This window comes from Podarcis gaigeae (assembly GCF_964106915.1).
Source record: "Podarcis gaigeae genome assembly, chromosome: 5".
In the NCBI taxonomy this organism is placed as follows: domain Eukaryota; kingdom Metazoa; phylum Chordata; class Lepidosauria; order Squamata; family Lacertidae; genus Podarcis; species Podarcis gaigeae.
This window is the reverse complement of record NC_139681.1, coordinates 53,638,419-53,652,116: the sequence shown is the minus strand read 5'-3', so window position 1 is coordinate 53,652,116 and position 13,698 is coordinate 53,638,419.

Genomic DNA, 13,698 nt, shown 5'->3' with positions numbered 1-13,698 from the left:
CCTCCCAGTTTCTTTGACTGTGCTGTGTGTGTATATATATATCTAATATAACTGAATGGAAATATATCTTTCTAGGGGAAAGCAATTCATTTATGTTGACTTGTGGTGTGCTTAGCAGCTCCTTTTTTGTGTTATTACATTTCTTATTAAACTTTTTTTTTTACTAGATTACCCATCAGCATGCATATGCTCAACACCAAGTATTGCAAATAAAATTAAGTTTATATGCTTTTAGGGCATATTTCAGGTTGCTCTTATGGCATCTTTAATCCCTTGAAAAACTGCCTTGGCTGCCAAGCCAGAATGTCTGGAAAGATTACACATTCTTTGAATGAAGAAAGGTAGGCCAATCATGCAAATAATTTAGAGGCAACTACCCATCATTTGGCACACACACCTGAACTGCTCCTTTCTTTCCTCATTGGCAAAGATTTGCCACTGGACCTCCTGTCCTTGGAGTGGAACCTGTGGCAAATGCCCTCTCAAGACACACTGGACCAAACCCGATGCACTTATGTTTGGTTAAACACACGGTTTTTAGTTTGGCCATACAGGTCACATCCATCCCATACATTTAAAATTCATTTATATCTCTTTAGAACTCTAGCCCAATGGTTGCCATTAATTTTATTCAGAATTGATTTTAGAATGAATTGATTTTAGAATGTATTTCAATTAATTGATTGTGATTTTATGTAAACTGTGTTACTTTTACAGTTGTTAGCCGCTCTGAGCCCGGCTTCGGCTGGGGAGGGCGGGATATAAATTTATTATTATTATTATTATTATTATTATTATTATTATTATTATTATTATTAACAGTCAAAATTTCCCCCCAAAGAAACCTGGGAGCTGTTCTTTACTCCTTACGGAGCTGCAATTCCAAGCACCCTTAACAATCCTCAGCAGTGATGGTGGAGTACATAGAGCTTTAAGACAAGTTTGAAATGTGTCTGGAAATTTAGCTCTTGTATGACTGAAAAATCTACATAATCTTGCTTATATAAAATAAAGCAGGTGGGGGAAATCATCACAACTAGAAACACATTGACATATGATCACCGGCGTAAGGGAACTGTTCCAGTGCTACTTTTCCAAAGACAAGAAGACCCAAACGCAAACATACACAGTCAGTTAAGAAATGCTTAACAAATTAAAACACCCATCCAAACATTTTCATTTTAATTCATGGGGCAATTTCACTGCAGACCAGGGTGATCAAAAGAGACCATTTCTGCTTTAGGCATTCATATTACAGAGCTGGCTATGACTAATAAACGAGTTACTTCCCACAGTGCTACTGATGACCAATTTGTACAGCTAAAAGGAACAAAGCTAACACAGGTCGTGCTCAACATAAAGCAAGCAAATCCCAGGAATGAGTCAGAGATTGTGCATGATATTTTACAATAAATGAAGGGAACGGGCAGAACCACTTTTCTTGTGTACATAAAGACAATGGAGCATAAGGAACAGCTTGCATTGACATTGTTCACTTTGCGGTGATGGGCTTTTTGTTGTTGTTTAATTGAAATGGTTTCTATCAACTTGTGTGTGTTCTTGCATACACCCTGTGTAAATCTATTCCTCAATAGGTAAAACATAATTGGAAAAGAATAAATAAATTTATATGAGAATAATATTAATAATAAAAGATCAATGGGCCAACTACTCAAGGACATGGAAATACAGGTATTTCCCATTTCTGTTGTCCAAATTTAAAGTTGCATCTAGTTTTCTGATGACCAGGATCTTGAATTCTCTCAACCAGGCTGCAGTATTTTCCAGAATCACTGATTTTAGTTACCGGTAGTTTGTTTGTTTTTTAATTCAGCTAAGTTTCTGTTTAATTTATATTGTTTGCCCTCTTTCCCTGTTTCTTCAGCTTATGATAAGGTTTACTGGCGACCATCACTGATATGAATCCTGGCATAATTTTTGCATGGGGAGTTGGTAGGCAAATGTGAGGGATAGGTGTCTCTGGTTTGTATCCGAAGGACTGTGAGTGAATGGGGAAAATACACTGTTATGTACTGAGTTGAATAGGATCCAAAAGGCAGCAGTCTGATTGGTCCTAGAACAATAGGATTCAGAATGCAGCAGTCTGATTGGTCCTAGAACAATAGGATCCAGAATGCAGCAGTCTGATTGGTCCACAGAAGCCACCCAATCCAGCTCCAGGTAGAAGGGAATCTGCAACCTGATTGGCCTACAGGAGAATCCCGGAATTAGCCAATCACGTGGGGCCGATTGTGTAAATAATGTATGTAAGGCAACCGTTCTGGGGGAACTTCCATTCCTCCTCACTATGAGCTGAATAAAGAGCATGAAATCCACTCTCGACTCCGAGTATATTTCATGCACTAGTGCTGTTCAGTAAATTTTTGTGCAAGAGCTAGCCGAATACATCTCATAGTGGTGTGCTATCACAGTGTTATCAGGGATTGTGTTACAATATATGCAGCAGTGAATGCAGAAAATATAAGCTGTCGTGTGTGTTCTAAGGAGCCATAAAATGGTCTTGAGAATGAACATGTGCAAAGTCTTACACGTGCATGACCCGTTGAGCTCCTCTGGACTTGGAGCAGCTAAGCTGGAAAGTACTCTTTCATCAGCAGAATAAGCCTTTCTCCTAGCAGAAGCAAACCTTTGGTTCCAGCCCTGTGGCTAGGAATTCCACTTGATATCATACTGTGATGACAGCACTGCTCTGCATTTCTCCTCTTTTGAAAGAGCTAGCTGGCCTGTTATTTTCAAGATGCCAGTGAAGAAAGCAAAGGCCACTGTAGTTTTAGTTTTCCTCTTTTTCCAACGTAGCAAGATTTAACATTTTGAACCTGGACAAACATCACAAGGATAGTATGGGTGAAAGAGAAAAAAAGCAAAAGTCTAATTCCCCCGTGGAGCCTCGTTTTTCCTTCATGACGCATGTCTTGCCAATATTTGAGCTGCCCTCTTCCATCCTCTCCCACAGCGCCTGCTACTCTGGCCTGATCCCTTTGTGGAAAAGTGTATTTGAATAAAATCCCCAGGCAAGTGGCATGGCATGACACTGGATTAATGTAGCCCAAAGGGGTTGGAGCTACATGACTTCAGATGATGGTGACTTCTGTGACATAAATTCTTCAGCAAGATCAGGTAAACCTGTCACTTTAGAGGAAACTTGGGGGTATTTATCTTACAGCTATGACTAATCCATTGCACTGTGACTCACTCTGTGATGCGTCATCAGAAACCTCTCAGACTTTCTAGCGGTTCAGTTAACAAACCAATACATTTAAAAAAATCAATTTTCTCAAGCTAATTGGATAGGTCGCCTTAGTACTCTGGTGAGCTGCATGTAATGAAAGAGGGTCAATGGCCAGAGTGCGGGTGGCATAAATCTGGGTCTGAGCATGTGTGAGGTTGCATTATGGCACCTACCACATGGCAGCGGCGACGGCAAAGAAAAGTTACTTTTCTACCACTATTGTGTCCACAAGTAGCCTTCTGGAAGAGCTTTTCCAAGTGGAGAATGGGCTTTTGTCCTCTGGCCAAGAGAGCATTGCTCTGACACCCTCAGCATCACTTTAAGGACAAAATTGGCAGTTAGAGCATGTCCAATGGCGCTTTCCACTGCATTGTCTGCTCCATCAGTACCAGACCAGTTTTGATTACTGCGGCCTGAGGGTGTAGACAAGCTGCTTGAAGAAGTGCAGCTGGCCACCTGCCCCTTGACTCGTGCACATCTTGGCTTCTTAAAGTTAGCCCATGGGGGTTGACTGGGTGGGTCGAGAGAGTGATCAAGTGCTTCACTGGACTATGGGGAGGTACCATTTGCCTTGAAGGAGGGGTCCGTAAGAGAACCTCCCTGGAACCAGAAATATTATACATTATTGCCCCGTGGCTAACACTCCCTCAGTGGCTAGAAGCACCTATCTCCAGCTACAGCTGGTTTCTCCAGCTGCAGCCTCTTTGGGACAGAAATGAGGTAGCCCTGGTAGTCATTGCTCTGGTAATTTCCAGATTGGATCATTACAATGCAGACACTTCACACTAGTATTTAAACACTAAAGGTCTTCTAGACTCCAGATATCCGAGAGACCCTCTCAGGTGTTGATAAGCCTGAGGGGCTGCGTTGGTAGTTCCACCTCCCTCAGAAATTCAGGGTGGTGGCGACCCAGCAGATGGCATTCTGTGTGTCAGTCCCTCCCTAAGGTGCGGACTTCCCTTCCCACAGAGCTGCATCCATCACCTTCCCTATACAGCTTTTGGGGAATACTGATGATGCGCCTCTTTACCCCATGTGCCTTTGTGTGTTTTTTTCAGGATGCGCCCTATTCTTGTGATTGTAATTTGCTTCATATGTTTTTAACACTGAATTTAAATTGTTGTAACCTGCCCTGGCACTTGCTGGTGAAGGGTGATATTTGAAGCTGAGGAAACCCCGATCGCTATAATGTTGATGGGTAAGCCATCAATACTCAGCGGCGCGGTTTGGTGCTAGTAACAAAATAATTAATGTGTATAAATATACATGCCTTGTTAAGACCATATCTACTTTAATTAGCTACGTTAAATAAACAAAATTGGAACATGAAATAATTATGTTTTGCTTCCGATATGAGCTTAACGATAATATTAATTGCCTTTCAGCTTGAAAGACACCCAAGGTGATAAACAACTCAGGGGAAAAAATATGAAACACGAAGGCTGCATACTTATTTGATGTATATTGAACAATGCGGGTCTTACTTCCAAGAAATCATGCATAGGATTTGTCTACCCACCACTGAGTCCCCTTTCCTCAGAGTCATTGTTTATTCACATATATTTTGTTGGGAGAAAAATTGTTCACTTAATACAGAGGATGTAAACAAGATGCCCTCCAGATGTTGGAGTACAATTCCCACCAGCTTTTGCCTATGTGGCCAATGACTGGGGTGATAAAAGTTGTAGTCCAGCAACATCTGGAGGGAACCACATGGTCTAGCCCTGGCCTAATACAACCCAAGTCTTAAGGAACCCTACTGAGCCAAAAAAAATTGTGATAAATCACCCTGTTATGTTTCATCAACTATTTTGCAATTGCTGATCATGTATCAAATAGAAACTAACCATGAATTCCTGGGCAGCTACCATTTGATAGCTATGCCAGCAATTAACTCCTGGTGAAGCAGGTCTCTTCCCAGTAGCTAATGTGTTCTCTTGGCCTTCCTGGGGAAACAAGGCTCTAATTTATTAATATGTATTGTTCCATAGTAGAATGGATATGGGAGTGGGAAATACTAGAAGCTTTTCAGCCAGTATTTTGGTCTCAGGAGTCCAAGAAGTCAAGACCATAGGTCAGGAAATTATTCACAAACACCTGAAACTATTGATTATACTTGTAGCAATGAAAGGATGTAGAAGTTCAAGATATGTGCAAGACTATGGAATTTAGGAATAAAATTTACCGCATCCATGACCTTAAAAGAGAATTTGTTAAAAATGATGTATAGGTGGTGTTTAACACCCACCAAACTAGCAAAGATGTACAAAATGAAAAATAAGAACTGTTGAAAATGCACTGTAAAAGAGGGCAATTTTTTCCACATGTGGTGGTTGTGTGACAAAGTGAAGACTTTTTGGGATAGTGTGTATAACAAGTTAAAAAAAGATCTTTAGGTACACCTTTCATTAAAAACAGGTGGCATTTTTGCTACAAATAGTTGGAGAGGACATTAAAAAGGAAGGTCAGAAATTCTTCCTGTATGCCACAACAGCAGGAAGACTACTCCTCGCACAGAGATAGATGGAAACAACAGGATACTCCTACAAGTGAAGAATGGCAACAGAAAGTATTGGAGTATGTGGAAATAGCAAGGCTAACTGGAGTAATCCGACAGCAGGACAATGAGAAATTCCAAAAAGAATGGTCCAAATTTATGGTATACTTAGAGAAAACTGTACATAAATAAAGACACTCACAGGACTGAAATAAAACTCATAACGCTTATTGTAAACATTTGGTTAGACCATAAGATGTAGTGCTGTCATAAAATAAGGATTGTATGTTTAAAGTATAATACAAAAACGTATTCAGGAATTATAGACACTTACAGAATGCATATATAGTAAACATGCTTAAGTAAGAGCAGTATAGAGAAGCCATAAGAGGGGTGGAGGGAAATTAATTTGGATAAGGTATAGATTTTAAGGAGAATAATATTGTTAAGCTGTATTGTGTTTAAGATATTTGAAAAAAAAATCAATAAAAATCATTGAAGGGGAAAAAAGGAAGTTCAAGATATGTGATCTGTCTCAGTGCTATTCTACATGTTACACTAAATAATTAGGTAGCAGATTATAACGTTCATCATGTGAAAAGCAACTAGCCTTTAAAATGTTACAGGTGCCCTCCAGCAAGCTGATCTTCAATGAAATTTGGAGGGTTTTGTCCTTTCCCATGCAGAAAGAGAAGGAACCACTGCTAGCTTATATCTTGCTCAGCTAATTTCTCCTGCTTCTTAATTGTTAAGGAAATTAATTGTTAAGGAAATGAGATGAAAGAAATAACAGCCACATGCCAGCATCTTGTTTTCTTGATATGAAGGCAAACACCTCCAAGTTTTCCTTGACTATCCCTTAAATTGTGAGCAGTCAAAGCCTGTATCCTTGCATTTGGTCAATGTAAAACATAGCCTGTCTCTGAGGTGGCAGAATTCTGGACTGCATCTCTAGAGATTGATACAATCCCAGGTAGTCTTTTCATAGAGCAACATTAAAATGGAGTATCCCTACCAGCAAGCAAGCACAATGGGAAGAGGGTTTCTCTAAAAGTTTTCCTGCAGTGCAAGAGCTTTAAATATTTCCAGCACTCCAAGACAATGGTATTTTATGCATATATGCACTATACAGGGCAAATATTTGCTATTGAACCCACATCGCTATTGCTCCAAATGTGTTTGCAAGGAAGTTGCTGAGAACACTTTGCCACCAAACATGATAAACATCTATCAAACTACCTTATTATCATGGCACATTCAATTGCTTTGGGGACTGGGCGTACAAATCCAGAAAAAAAGATTCCATTTGACATTCATCAAAGCCAGCAACGACGTCTGCTTTACAAACACTGCAGAATGGAGTCTCTTTCTTTTCAAGCTGTTTTCACAGTTGGGATGAAATCACAGCTGTATAGATTTGAGAAATAACACTGTGCCATTTCAATAAGCACTGAAGTCTTGGTTAGGACCTCAGATGCATACAAATCTCCACTCCTCCTTTCCATTGTGTTATTTGGGAGGAGGAGCGCGTACAACACTTGAGGTGTGACAGAGCTGCTGTTGGAAGAAAGCTGTGGGCGGAACTAGACACACTGGGAGCATGCGCTAGCACTTAGCTTGGTTTGTAATCAAGGTCAGGAACTTCAACTGCAAGGGGGATGCCATGCTCAGCTTTGGCCTTTTCCACACAGTCACACAATGTCAGACACGTTCAAACACATGAACATGCATGCACCAGACATGTGGACACGTGTTTGCAAACACATGTGCAGCATTTTCAGTGCTCCCCACTCCGGCGTTGGGGTGGGGTGGCTGAAAAGATTCCTCTACTTGCCCTTTAGAGAATACCCATACACCCCACTGGCCTTTTACTTGTAAAGAGTAAGAAGAGGACTTATCTCTGATCTTAGTGCTAGACTCTAAAATAAGAGATCCCTCTGTCTGCTATTCAAGGTAGCACTTCTCCCTGCCCCAGCGCTGGAGTGGGAGTGAGAAGAAATGCTGTCTTTTAAAGTTCAGCCAAGACATCTTATCTCACAATCAGATCTGGAAATAAAGTTGCAGGGGCTAGCAAGCCATTTTCTGCGGTTTGGTGGGCTATAGCAAACGCAGACGTTCTGCAAGTAGGCTCCCACACAACTGGGAATCCCCGGAGGTGGAAAAGCTGAGTAACCTTATACTTTTGGAGAACCCATTATTGTACAAAAAAGGCTACTGTCTAGCTTAGATTATTTTCAGAATAAACTGTTTTGTTTCTTTTATTTAACCTTGGTTTCTCTGCCTGCTTCGCTTAAACCACCATCCCTGAATTAAATATATCTTAATTGATTGAATACTCATAGTCCCAAGAAGCACAATTTCTGCATTGCAGGGAGTTGAACTACAGTGGTACCTCGGGTTAAGTACTTAATTCGTTCCGGAGGTCCGTTCTTAACCTGAAACTGTTCTTAACCTGAAACACCACTTTAGCTAATGGGGCCTCCTGCCGCCGCCCTGCCGCCGGGGCATGATTTCTGTTCTTATCCTGAAGCAAAGTTCTTAACCTGAAGCACTATTTCTGGGTTAGCGGAGTCTATAACCTGAAGCGTATGTAACCTGAAGCGTATGTAACCTGAGGTACCACTGTATATGGCTTTCGGAGTTCCTTCCAGCCCTACAATTCTATGATTCTACAACTGCCCCTGCCCTGCTGGTTTACGTTGAGAAAATGGCAGATGCGCTGGATGTTGTTGTGCGGTGACAGAGAGATCCAGGCATCTCACTCAAAGCTCTTGTTTCTCCCCTCTGCCAATAAAAGAATTAAGGTAAACTGGAAAACTGCAATGTAAGAAATGACGGAAGTCTAGGCTGGGTGTGTCGTGTTAGCAACTAGACTTTTCCACACCAAACCCTTGAATGTCTTCTGACGAAAATGTGCGTGTGGGGGGGGGGGATTGTTGAAACTTTCCAAATATTATCTGATTCTGGTTCTTGCTACTTATTGTCCTTCCTGAAGCAAAAATGGCATCATCTGGTTATACTAAACTGCTGTTCTTTTGAGGATTTAAATGGGCTCCCATTAAATGGGAGGGTTTTCCCCCTGTATGTTTTCATTTGGGTGTGTGAGATAGCAGCCTGTCACTTTCAACTGCAGCTGTGAATTTAATGATAGTACAAATGAAAAGCTGCTAGTAATTAGGTTGCTGGGTGTTCCAGAAATTATTGGCATTTTAAATAATTTGGGTTTTAAAAAATAAATTAATAAATGTGCAAATCAAGAAAGTGCTGTGGGGAGTGGGGGGACATGATGGGAAGGGCTCCCCCCCCCCAGCACCCAGGTGACAAGAGAAAATTGGAAGAATTTTATAGCTGAAAGAAATGATAGGGATATAGCTGTAGACTAAAGTGGAAAGAGTTTGGCTGGACCAGAATGTGGTGATTGAATTTCTCATATTGCTGAATGACAGAGCCCTTTTCTCCAGCTGTTCTGTGCCACTTGGCTTTTGCAAGGAAATACAAGGAAGAATTACGTATTCTATAGTTCACCAGTGGTCTTGGTCTTTATGTATTTTTATGCATTTTTATTTGCTGTACACCACTTTGATATATGCCACTTAATTTGTGGCATATAAGTATTCTTAAAAAATTAATACATGAGAGCTGCTGGTCCATAAGGGACCATGTGAGGATGGATGGTCATGCGCATCAGGTGTGGGGAACCATTTTGGCCTGCTGAGCCAGATCTTCATCTCCCCAACTCCTGCAGGCTAACTCTGACAGTGGGTGGGGACCACTCACCTGTCAATCATCTGAGATCGTGATGATGTCAGGTGCCTGACAAGTGGGCATCTGTCAGAATTGGTTCGAGGGAGTGGAAGGAAGGGGGTGCCTTTGACTTTTGCTGGTTTGGTTTGAATAAGAGCAGAATTCCTCCACTTCCACCCTTTCCTTGCTCTTTCAGCTGCTGGACATGGCTAGTAGCTCAACTCATCAAGCATGATGTGGCCTTGATGTCCCCTCCAAATATGAAGATGAATTTATCTATATAGTTTTAACAGATAAAGTCTAAGGACTGAAACAGACATAATGGTGGCCTCAAGTAAAGGGAAGTCATAGGTGATACTGTTCCCCGTCATCTATGCCCACACATGGCACATTAGCTGATTGGCCTATTGACATGTAGATACAGTGGTACCTCGGGTTAAGTACTTAATTCGTTCCGGAGGTCCGTTCTGAACCTGAAACTGTTCTTAACCTGAAGCACCACTTTAGCTAATGGGGCCTCCTGCTGCCGCCGCGCCACCGGAGCACGATTTCTGTTCTCATCCTGAAGCAAAGTTCTTAACCTGAGGTAATATTTCTGGGTTAGCGGAGTCTGTAACCTGAAGCGTATGTAACCCGAGATACCACTGTACGTAGGTTCCCAGGTCTCAGACTTTGACATTGGGATTTAGTTTGGAGGTGGGGAATCATCGCCAAGGCAACAATTTATTTCTCGGGGTTATCAGACAGTTGTGCATGCCTGGCAAACACTGACATGTGCCTGTGTGTGATAACTATTGTATATATAAATTGCTGCCTCTTCCTACAATTATATATATAAGCACTGCACAGGAGCAGTAGACTGGACTGGCCACATTGCTGAAAACCTGGTGGATAGAATAGCAAGTGGGGCTGGTGGGAATATGCTTTTTAAAAGTGTCTCTCTCGTCATCCACAAAAGCTTTATAGTTTATCCATGAAAAGGAATTATCCCGTTTTTCAGGGCCTTCACATCTCTAGCATCATTCCTTTAGTACTGGGCCATACTTCCAGATCAAATCCACCTATCAGATGTTTGGCTTTGATGGGCTGACAACCATGTGACACCACCAAGCTGCACCTCATGATGTCATCAAGCCCCACCTGTTGACTCTGGTTCTGAGATGCTGAGACCAGGCAACTACTGTAGCTCACCAGTGGTTGAGGACATGAAATATGAACTCCTGGCATGCTAACAATATGCGGACAGGCTGACTCATGGAAAGCATGTTTATACATCATAATTCTGTTTCAGCCTGTAATCTGCAGTACTTTTGCAATATATTTGTAAAGCAACAAAAGGGGAGATACACACCGTATTTTTCGCCCTATGGGACGCACTTTCCCCCCTCCAAAAACGAAGGGGAAATGTGTGTGCGTCCTATGGGGCGAATGCAGGCTTTTGCTGAAGCCTGGAGAGCTCTCGCTCTCCAGGCTTCAGGAAGCTCTACACAACCCTCAGGAGACCGGCTCTGAGGGTTGCACAGAGCTGCCTGCAGTCCTGGGCTCAGCACACTTCTCCCCATAGCCAGCCCCACAAGGTCGGGGGACAGCGGGGAGCCGGAGCGCACCTTCCCGCTGTTCCCCGACCTGGTTCTTCCAGCCCCGCACCTGGGGAGGAAATAAATTTTTTCCCCTTTATTTCTCCCAAAAAAAACTAGGTGCGTCTTATGGGGCGCAAAATACGGTATATATTTAACTAGCATGCATCTATCTATCTATCTATCATCTATCTATCTATCTATCATCTATCTATATCTATCTATATCTATCTATCATCTATTTATTTATTTATCATCTATCATCTATCATCTATCTATCATCTATCTATCTATCTATCTATCTATCTATCTATCTATCTATCTATCTATCTATCATCTACCTACCTACCTACCTACCTACCTATCTATAATGTAAGTGTTATGTACTGAAGTTCTCACCCTGGGCCAGCAGGGGGATACTGTAGATAGTTTTCACTCAGGTCCACATATGCAAATAAGGGATTGAAAGTGACATTCAGTGATTGGATAGTTACAGAAAATGGTTACTGTTGCGTTCTAGTGGAGCTATATAAGCAGGCTGGCTGAACCCTTCAGTTCTGTTCTGGCCTGTGAATAAACAAGAGCTGTTTGAAGAATCGCTGTGTCGTCTGATATATTCACCCACAACTTAACAGTAAGTGTGTGTGTGTGTGCATGATCTAGGGGTGGCATGTCAGCATGTCAAAGAAAGGGCTGCAGCTCAGTGCTAGTGCATCTGCTTTGCATGCAGGAGGTCTCAGGTTCAATGCCTTGCATTTCCAGGTAGGACTGGGAGAGATTCCTATCTGAAATCCGGAAGAGCTCCTGCCAGTCAGTGTAGACAGTACACAGCTAGATCAACCAGTGGTCTGACTCAGTATCAGACAGCTTCCTATGTCCATACAAATGGGAAAGCTTTTCATCCTGCAACTTCAAACCATCTAGTGCTTCACACTCAGCCCATTTACCCTATTTGCTTCTGCCAGTGATGTACTTGCACCGTGCTGACCTCCCCACTGTCTCACCCCTCCGTCTCCCAGAGACCAAAGGATTACTGCCTAAAATATGACATATAAATGCTCCCCTGTGGTGAATTCACAGATTGCAGGCACAACACAGCACAATCTATAAAAATGACTGACGTATAAAACCTGCTGACATTTTTCACACTCAGCTCTTTCTGAGCACTCACTTCTCATTAGTCACTCACAATCTGCTTGCCCTCTCTCATGGTTGTTCCCCTATTGTTGGAATCTAGCCTTTTGTCAGCACTTAAAATATGCTTTGTTTCTCAGAAAATATATTTCTGCCACATAGCTTATCTGTTGGTTTTGTGATTATTGCATAGAATATGGTTGCATAGATGTTGTAGGAATTTAGACGCGATTCCTGCACTGCAGAGGGTTGGACTGGAACAGGCTTCCTCAACCTCGGCCCTCCAGATGTTTTGAGACTACAATTCCCATCACCCCTGACCACTGGTCCTGCTAGCTAGGGATCATGGGAGTTGTAGGCCAAAAACATCTGGAGGGCTTAGGCTGAGGAAGCCTGGACTAGAGGAATCTTGGGGTCCCTTCAACTTTACAGTTCTATGAGTATATGACTGAGTAGGGATATGAATCTGGGTCTTTCTAGTCCTAGTTTAACATTTTCCCCATTGCATTCTCAGAATGAATGAGTGGCAATCCAGACAACCTAACCATTTCCCTGTATAACTGAACCATTTGGTAAACTTCTACAAGTTTATTTATCTCTAACTGTTAATGCTAACTGTTCTCTTGCTGTACAACTCCAGAGTAGTGACAGGCACACACCATCAATTTAAATCAAAACACAAGCACATGTTATAGGAATTTAAGGTCTCAAATATATAAATTAATTGTTCATAAATTTACAAGGCAAACACATACATAAGTATATAAAAACCATGTGTCTGAAATAGTACAGGAGAGCAATCCTGAAACCATTTTGACTCTCCCAAATTGACCTCAAATGTTTCACTGCAAGAAGGAAATGGGAAAGCTTCTCCATTGTCTTTTGCTTACCTGTCTTTAAGGGTTCTTTGTGAATAGGGTGAACCTGTGACCTGGATTCAGGAATTAAAATATTTGCCATCACAAGAGAATGGCCTGCCTGCCCAAGTAAAGCAATCTGTGACCATTGTCAGGTATCCTGTCAAACAGGATTTCTGTTGCAGATCGCCTCCTTCTGTGATGTATGTATGATGTTTTTGTTATTCTAAAGCAGCAATGCTGCAGCAAGCAAAGGCTCTAGCAGCTCAGTCTGCTGCTTGTGGCTGGAAAGCAAAACAGGAAGTATGTGACTGTTGCCATGAAAACGAAGGGGCAGTCCATTCTCCTTATTGAGCACAGGATATGAGCTCAGTGTGTGTCATATGACCTGTACAGGATGTACATGGGTGGAGTTTGGAGTTTCTCTCTGTTTGTTGAAGAGAGCAGACATCTTTTACTGTGTGACTGCTAAAGACAGGAATAAAAGCATGTAGTTACATTTCTGTCTGTGTCTGATTCCCCTCCCTGGGGATATGCAGGGAGCAGGAAGAAGGAGAAGCAGTTGGTGTGTTTTTCTCACAGCCTGAGGAAAATCGCCGGAACGGACCTCGTATGTTTTTCCTGCCGGGAGTCGCTGGA